At 42.9% G+C, this 8172-nt stretch overlaps 1 long non-coding RNA gene across 1 annotated transcript; it reads left to right on the top strand.

Annotated features, from left to right (window-relative positions):
- The first annotated feature begins 4278 nt into the window (after window positions 1–4278).
- LOC144337855 (uncharacterized) lies at window positions 4279–5694 on the top strand. The gene is made up of 3 exons (XR_013411487.1): window positions 4279–5036; window positions 5404–5466; window positions 5598–5694. It is a non-coding gene; the product is annotated as an uncharacterized LOC144337855 (long non-coding RNA).
- The last annotated feature ends 2478 nt before the right edge of the window (window positions 5695–8172 follow it).

Raw genomic sequence — 8172 nt, 5'->3', positions numbered from 1 at the left:
GTATTTTTCCACATTTTATGTTTTTGTCAAAATTATTATTTTTAATGGCTATATAATATTCCATTGAGTTGATGACCACGATGAGCTTAGCCATTGGCTTATTTTTGAAGGGCCATTTCTGTTCTTCTAATACAGATAAAATAGTTTTGGATATTTAAACCACTCCTGATATACTCAGTGTTTTTAATGATTACTATTAGAGACACTCATAGAGCTGAAAGGACTATGGGATCAATTACCCTTGTTCCTTAGTTGGGAAGACTCTGAACCTATACACTGAACAGCACTCATCAGCCTAGTCAGATTTTCCTTGTGGCAAGTTTATGACCCCACGCAATGCTAAGTAGGCTATCGAAACGTGGATAGTTTTGCCTAAACCTTTTTGTGACAGTCATTCAAATGGCAGCAATGACATGTTTCTGTTGAAATCTCACATATAACAACATTTGAGTGCTTCAGTGAATAAATTCCTCAACTTTCCTGAGTTCTAGGTAATTTTTGGAACCAGAGGATGGATTTGAAGACCAATGCTTACTTGGCTATTTATTTGGTTTAACATTAAAATTAGATTTCATTCATCCGTTTTGAGGTTTTAGCTGTTGCTCTTCCTCTCTGCCTGGTACGCTTCCCTGCAGCCCCTTCACCAAGCCTGCTCCTACTCATCTTTTCCATCTTAGCTCAAATGTCACTCCTTTAGAAAAGCTGTCCCTGACACTTCCTCTCCAGCTAAGTCAGTTCCCTCATGATATGTTCTGATAGTTTCCTGAACTTTCCCTTCATTGCATGTATCAGTCCTTAATTATATATACTCATACAAGTATCTGACGTTTGTCTCTCCCTCTAGGTGTAACCTCCATGAGCCAGAGGCTGGGTCTGTTTTGCTCACTGTATCCCAGTCAGTATCTAGCAGATAGTATGTAATAATACCTGTTGACTGAATTAAATGTTATTAGGGACAGTCAGGAGCCAATAGGTTAAGAAAGGGGGAGAGGCAGAGCGCAGTGGCTCATACCTATAATCATAGCACTTCGGGAGGCTGAAGCGGGTGGATCACCTGAGGTCAGGAATTGGAGCCCAGCCTAGCAAACATGGTACACACACACATACACAAAAACGGGGCATGGTGGTGCGTGCCTGTAGTCCCAGCTACTTGGGAGGCTGAGGCAGGAGAATTGCTTGAACCTGGGAGGTAGAGGTTGCAGTGAGCCAAGATCGCACCACTGCACTCCAGCCTGGGTGACAGAGTGAGACTCTGTCTCAAAAAAAAAAAAAAAGGAAAAAATGATAGAAAAAAGAAAGGATGAGAAAAGAGCAACCAAAAGACAGAGATTGGCTATCTTAGCATAGTTCGCTTCTCCACATTCAGGAAAAACATTGTGACAGCTTTAACAATCCATAAATCAAAGATTCCACCATAACTTTTCTTTCTAAAAGTTGTCTCAAACTGTCTCCAGTTTCTCCTCCCTTCCCTTCTTTCATAATATGTAGGTGCATAAAGCACCTGTTCACTTCTGCTTTACATGTATTTGTTATGTCTTATCTTTTCTTATAAGATTGTACTTTTAGAAAACAAGGCTTACTTCTTCCTTACATCCTATTTGCATGGCCAGCACTTAGGAGATCATATATAGTCAGTAAATGTTAGTTCTTCTTTCCTAAAATTCTTGTGGAATGTCAAGAGACCCCAAATAACGAAAACAATCTTGGAAAAGAAGAACAAACTTGGAGATCTCACACTTCCTGACTTCAAAACTTACTGCAGAGCTACAGTTCAAAATAATGTGGTACTGGCATAAAGTTAGACATATTAGCCCAGGGAATAGACAGCCCAAAAATAAACCCTCACATATATTGTCAAATGATTTTCAACAAGGGCATCAAGACCATTCAATGGGAAAAGAACAGTTTTTTCAACAAATGATTATGAGTATCTTGCATTGGATATCTGCATACAAGAAAATGAGGTTGGACCCTTTACATCATATACAAAAATTAACTCAGAATGGACCCAAAACCTAAATGTAAAAGCTAAAACTATGAAACTCTTAGAAAGAAACACAAGGGAAAAGCGTTATGACATAAGCTATGGCAATTATTTCTTCACTATGATGCCAAAGCACAGGCAACAAAAGAAACATAAATAAATTGAACTTCATCAAAATGTAAAACTCCTGTGCATCAAAGGACACAACCAATAGAGTAAAAAGATAGCACACAGAATGAGAAAAAATACTTGCACATTATATCTCTAAGGAGTTAATATCCAGAATATATAACTAAACCACAACAAAAAACCCAACCTGATTAAAAAATGGGCAAATGACTTGACTAAACATTTTCTAAAGAAGATACACAAATGGCCAATAAGCACATGAAAGGATGCTCAACATCACTAGTCATTGGAGAGATGCAAATCAAAATCACACTAAGATACCACCTCACACACATTAGAATAGTGACTGTCAAAAAATTCCAGAAAATAACAAGTGTTGGTGAGAATGTAGAGAGAATTTGCACTGTTGGTGGAAATGTAAAATGATGAAGCTCCTATAGAAAACAATATACTGGTTCCTCAGAAAATTTAACAGGAATTATCATGTGATCAGTAATTCCACTTCTGGGTACATACACAAAAGAACAGAAAGCAGGGTCTTGCCCATATATATCTGCACATCCATATTCACAACAGCCTGATTCTCGGTAGCCAAAAAGTAGAAGCAACGCAAGTGTCCATTGACAGATGAGTGGATAAGCAACATGTAGTATATATATATATATACAATGGAACAAGAATTAGTCTTAAAAAGGAAGGCAATTCTACATGCTACAACATGGATGAACCTTGAGGGCATTTACTAAGTCAAATAAGGCAGTCACAGAAGGACAAATACTGTATAATTCCTCATATTCCACTTATATGAGGCACCTAGAGTAGTCAAATTTATAGACAGAAAATAGAATGGTAGTTGCCAGGAGCTGAGGATGGGGAGAAATGGGAAGGTGTTTAATGGATACAGAGTTTCAGTTTTGCAAGATGAAAGGAGTTCTATGGGTAGTGGTGATGTTTGCACAACGATGTGAACATAATACCACTGAACTGTATATTTAAAATGGTTAAGATGATAAATTTTGTTATGTGTATTTTATCCCAATCTAAAAAAAAATTAGTTCCTTCTCTATTAATTTCTATGATGAAACCTCTCAGAGCCTGGAACGGCACCTTGTATCTAGCATGAATCAATAAATGTGTAAGCAAATAGATGACCACATCCAGAGTTGCAAGCTACCTTTGGTGAAACCCTCCACCCAGCCTGAATCCTTCCAGGTTGTAGGACACTCACTATCTCTTAAAGCATGTCATTTCTTCTTCGTTAGAAAACTCTTCTTCACGCCACCTTTAAGCTGAAATATGACTTCCCTATAATATTTCCCCTTCCTCAGTGATCATAACTCTGCCTTCCCGGCCCAGAGAGAACAGGTCAAATTTCTACCTCATCTGACCACCTTCGTGCAATAAAAGACAGAGCTCTGTGCACTGGGAGGGTTAAAGCCTCACCCCAAATGCATCTTCTCCTGCAGAGAGACAGTCCTTTTGCAGTTAAATCACACTAAAAATCCTCAAGAGGAATATCTGTTCCTGGTTTATTCCAAAGATGCACAAAATGGCAAGAACATGGAGGCAACACATGGACCCGAAGGAGTCTCCTTGTGGGAGGGGACTCCATCTCTGAAGAACAAGAACTATTTATCTTGGAGTAGACAAATCTCTGAATGAGACACCACCTGTCTTGAAGACGATTCTGTGGCAGAGGAAGCCTTATTCTGGGTCTAAGTCCATAGGATATAAGTTACAGCAAGGCAGATTTCAACTCAGTTATTTAAAAAAGACTCTAAAACTGCAAGTACCTAAAAACTCACAGAACAGTAGTAACTGTAGGAATCATTACTATTAGGCCCCAGCTTGAACTTCATTGCCCTTTTGAATTCAGAAAATAAATACACACATGTACACATACACACACCCCATATGTCACACCAGACATTGTGGCACCGTCCATGCCTGACGTAAAACATTCTAGAAGTATTTCTGTTTTAATGCAGATACACATAGCACAGCTAGTTTCAAAATTAAACAACAATGAAAACTGTCACTACTGACAAGGAACTATGCAAAGACCTTCGGTCTCAGGCCCTTGCTCACTCAGGAGTACCTTGAGACCTGTTTCTTCCTGCTCAGCTGCAGTCACGGTTCTAACCTGGTTCTTCTCACGGCTGGTATCCTCTGACCTTTTATGTCCTGGCAATGACTTCTATGTATTTTGGCAGTAACTGTCTGAATCTCTGATTCAACCCTGATCGCAGCCTCTCGGTCTTTCTCTCTCCTTTAATTCTTTCCTCGGATGGCCGTGGCTTCTGCCGCCTCTACCCTTCCTGGAGCAACCCGTGCTTTTGAAAAATGGCCATGCCGAAGGGGAACTAACACTCCCAGCCTGGAGCAGGTCTTGTCAATCTGATTTTTAAATGATGGAGGAGGAGATTTGAGGACAAAGCTCATGGTGGCATTACCGCTATCAGGGACGCTGCAAAGACCAAGTGAAAAGGGGGAAAGGCTCTTCTGAATGTGAGCACATTCACAGACTCTGAGGACAGAGAGGTATTTAAAGTGAACTGGAACAAACCTGCAACATCCGGTGCGTTCTGCCTTCAAAAATAGCTGCCAGTTAGAAAGGGTTATTTACATATTGATTTCATGCTAACTTTGTAATGGAATGTGCTGCCTGCCTGCCTGCCTGAGACCTAACAACTGTCATCATAATTTTTTCTAAAAATACAGTCAGAGAAAAACACTCATTGAACCCTCCACTGGAAAGTGACTGCAAAAGACCCCCATCCCAAACCTGCTTGACAGACCACCGCCAAGGGCAGGGACACTCAACCACTGTAACCGAGAAACATCTCACAGCGGCAGCTGGCCCCTCCCTTCTTCCCACCAGCCAATATTTTCTGTCTTTCTAGAAAACCTGTCTTGTTCAAAGGTAAGAGTGCTGGGGAGTAGGGGGATGCCTCCCTGGAGCAGAGCAGCCTTTGTAGAAACTCCAGCCGGCCTCTCTTCAGAAATAATGAATGAGAAAGGGGCCCGAGTGGCCTACCAGCCCCAGCGCTCCATCCTGGGAGCATTTCTGCCACGGTTTCTCTTGGCATCTCTCTACCAAGGATCCCCACTTCTCGCGCCTCCTAATAGCCAGTTTCTAGAGATTCTCACTTGGGCTGTTTCCGAACCCCTCCCCAACTCACCCCACCCCCATCCCAGGTTTGTCTCTGTGGATCCTACAGAGCTGAGCCCAGGCAGTTCTGTCGTCGCTTCCGAGTGCAATATTAGCAATTTAAATGCATCTTTGCCAGGCCTGATGGAGCTGATTCGGTTGTGATCCTGGGCATATGGATGGCATATTTGCTGCGAGCTAGGTGAGACGCGTCCCAGAAGGACCGCTGCCAGCCCCCGCAGCCGCCTTCTCTTGCTCCCGGGCGGCTGGGGCTGGCCGCGGAGCCGAGAAACCGGCCGGATCCAGGCTAACTGCGGCCCACTTTGTTTCCAGCCGGCCCCCGCTGCTGGGGACAAATCTTTCATTCATGAACAGGGGCTTGTTAGGCCAACTCCGGACTCTAAAGCCACTTAATTAAATTGTGGAAAGTTGCTTGGTCCTGGTGGGAAATTTGCACACAAAGACCCGGGGTCCTCGCTCCCTCCAACCGGGAGCGCCGCCACAAAACCCGGCCCGGCCTCCCCCCGGGCCCGCGCCCCTGCCCCGCCGCTCCGCGCGCCCCCTCCACCGCCGCCGCGGCAGCGAAAGCGGCGCCCCCTCATTAGAGGGCGTTTGTTAGGGAATGTTTTCCCAGCGATTCACTGACGGGCCTTTCATTCCTCCCTCTGCAATCAAGGGCGGCAAGTGCAGCCTGAGAGCCCTCCACGGCCTGATTGCTGAAAGAATTTCCAAAAGGAAAGAGTGTAAACAGGTACATTGAAAAAGCCTCTTTTCAACAATTATGTAAACATTCCAAACACTATTTGAAAACTTTCACAGTGGAACTGTCAAGTCGGAGCATTCTTGTTTAATTGCACGGGCACAATGGTGGCTCTGGGGCTACCCCAGCTTCCCCCAGACCCTGCAGAGCTTAGCGGGACGTAGGGGGCTTGAAGATAAAGAAGTCACAGGGAGACAAGTGCGCTTCACTCTCCGGCCCACGGCATCTTCCCTGTGTGTTCTTGCTCCCTTGGCCTCCAGAAGAACACCCTGGAAACAGGGAGGCGCCTTCTTTCTCTTGGCTGGATTTCTCCAGGACCTGGGCCCCTGGTCTGCACAGAGGGTCGGTTGATAATCAGGATGCAACTAGATGGAAACTTCTGTGTCATGTAAGCGTTTCTCCAAAGCACCAAATGACCATTCTGACATACCAGGCAAAATTGTTGGCAACGTTTTCCCTCCCGGTTAGAATGTTACTCACTGGCCTCTCCGGCCTCTCCTTTTCTGACTCTAGTTTGCTACTGGCCAAAAGTTTCCTCCTTTTCTATGCAGCTCAGAGTCTCCTGATTCACTAACTTAACTACCAATGACCCTGATTACTTTACTAGGAGTTGGAAGAGTTTAGGCCACACATGCAAACCGCTTAATCTCGTATTTCATGGAGACACCGAGGTCTCAGTTCACTTTTATACATATTTTTCTCAGAATCTGTTTAGCCAGTCTCCAGTCATTTGGGGTCTGGTCAGCCTGTAACCACCAAGGCTTGCAGGTTGTATCTGAATAGGAACCGTGGTTGCGACAAGTGGGATGTGATTTGTTTCCATTTTTGTTTTTTAAAAACTCTCTTAAAAGCTGGGGAGGGGGCAGTCTAAATATTCAACAGGAAGGGATTGGCATATCAACACAATGAAGTCTTACAAATGTGTAATATGAAGGCCATGTAAAGATATGGAAAATATTTATAAAACAATGTAAAAAAGGAAGCCACAAAATCATATTTGCACTGTACTGGCAAATGCAAGAAAACATGTCTGTATGTGGCAAAGGACTAGAAAGGACATGCCAGAATGAAAACACGTGTTCTGGGGAATGGAAGTACCAGCACGTTTTACTTCCCAAGCATATATCTTTAATGTTGTCACATTGTTTTGTCAAGGCAAGGTCTGGGAATGCTGGAAAGCACCCATGTACATACAGGGTTGCACATAAAAGGCCACCCCAGTAGCCCGCAGGGAGAAATACACACCAGCCCACAGCACTCTGCATCCCTACCAAGGATGTAGATCAGAGCTTCCACGTAAATTCCTCAGGTCTAAAGAGGAGCTAAGGCTTGCTTGCTTGCTGAGTCCCCAGGAGGCAGACACAGAATCAAAACTACAAGATAAATCAGATATATGTTTTGTAGAAATGGTTATGCTCAACAGGGTTACTGGCAGAGCAGGGGCCAGAGAGAAAATAACTTATCTCCATCCCAGGGGGTCCGCTGAACACAGCAGAGGCTCAAAGAGTGAATGTGTCTATTTCCTAGGCTTATTCCATTTGACTAAAGTCAGCACTTATTATGCATCTACTCTGTGCCAGAGTCTGTTCTACATGCTGGCCCTGTGAAGCCATACAGTAATTTTAATCCCAAAAAGTTAATTCATAATGAAGTGTAGAACCAACATCTTTAAAAATGTGTGTGAGTTAACTGAATTTTTACAAGGGTGCCAAGACAACTCAATGGGGGAAAGAATAGACTTTTTAACAAATGACACTGGGATAACTGGATAGCCATATAGAAAGGAATGCTTTGGACCCCTACCTCACACCATATACAAAATTGCCTCGAAATGGATCAAAGGCATAAATGTAAGAGCTAAAACTACAAAACTCTAAGAAGAAAACAGACACAAACCTTTATGACCTTAGAGTAGGGAATGGTTTATTAGATAAGACACCACAAAGCATAAACAACAAAAGAAAAAATAGGTAAATCAGACTTGATCAAAATTTGAAATTTTGTACTTCAAAGGACACTATCAAGAAAGTAAAAAGACAACTCATGGAATAGGCAAAACTATTTGCAAATCATACATCTGATAAGATTATTCAGGATATATAAAGAACTCTTACAATGCAACAATAAAAGACAAATAACCCGATTAAA

This window comes from Macaca mulatta, chromosome 1, assembly GCF_049350105.2.
Source record: "Macaca mulatta isolate MMU2019108-1 chromosome 1, T2T-MMU8v2.0, whole genome shotgun sequence".
NCBI lineage: Eukaryota > Metazoa > Chordata > Mammalia > Primates > Cercopithecidae > Macaca > Macaca mulatta.
The sequence above is the reverse complement of the archived record's forward strand: the minus strand, read 5'-3'. Positions and strand labels throughout refer to the sequence as shown.